Source organism: Chrysochloris asiatica, unplaced genomic scaffold (genome assembly GCF_000296735.1).
Source record: "Chrysochloris asiatica unplaced genomic scaffold, ChrAsi1.0 scaffold00201, whole genome shotgun sequence".
Lineage (NCBI taxonomy): Eukaryota > Metazoa > Chordata > Mammalia > Afrosoricida > Chrysochloridae > Chrysochloris > Chrysochloris asiatica.
In genome coordinates, this window is record NW_006408719.1 from 2,432,892 (window position 1) to 2,433,759 (window position 868).

The 868-nt window shown below is 41.8% G+C and overlaps 1 pseudogene; it reads left to right on the forward strand.

Moving 5' to 3' along the window:
• Positions 1–283: 283 nt before the first annotated feature.
• The window catches only part of LOC102823646, a 1,975-nt pseudogene continuing 1,390 nt past the window's right edge, over positions 284–868 (forward strand).

Sequence of the window (868 nt, forward strand, 5' to 3'; positions counted from 1 at the left end):
CTGGCTTCAGTGACTGGATGATCAGAGCTCAACCAGAAGTAAAAAGAAGAGGAAAAAAAAAAGTACTCTCATACAATTTGATGAACTTGACCTACATCTATGGAAGCAGTAGCTCAAAAGAGGGAACAAGTCCTTACAGCAAGAATCATTCAACTGAATGAGTTCGGTGGCGGGTCTTGTGGGTACTTGGTTGTCAGATCTGAGCCAAGGCGAGAAGGTGACCTGTTGAAGAAAGTATACAAATACTGAGAAAAACCTGCTTGTCTGCACCAGTCAGGGGGCAATGTCACAAGTCACAACCACTTACTCCTTTGATGCCCCCACGGACTACATCAATTTCACATCTTTGAATGATGAAGAAGATAGCCAAAACATAGATTCCTGGTTTGAGGAGAAGGCTAGTTTGGAGAATAAGTTTCTTGGGAAGAATGGAACAGGAGGACTTTTTCAAGGTAAAACTCCTCTGAGGAAGAGTAATCGACGGCAAGATAATGTCACACCTTTGAGACCAGTTGACAACACTTATTACAAAGAGTCAGAAAAAGAAAATCAGTTGGAACAATCTATTCCATCATATGCTTCTTCTTCCCTGGAAGTTGAGGGAACGACATCAAGCAATACTCCAGCCCATCAACAGAGGAAATCTATTAGGCTTTCTGCTCAGAAGGATCTGGAACAAAAACACCTTGTACAGTTGAAAGCCAAGAGATGTGCCACTTCTGTAGGCTCTAGTGAAATTCCACCCTCCAAGAAGATGAAAGTGCATAAGGTTCTGAAAAGCACTGAGGAGCAAGAATTGGAGAAGAGAATGAAAATGCAGCAGGAGGTGGTGGAAATGCGAAAAAAGAATGAAGAATTCAAGAAATAT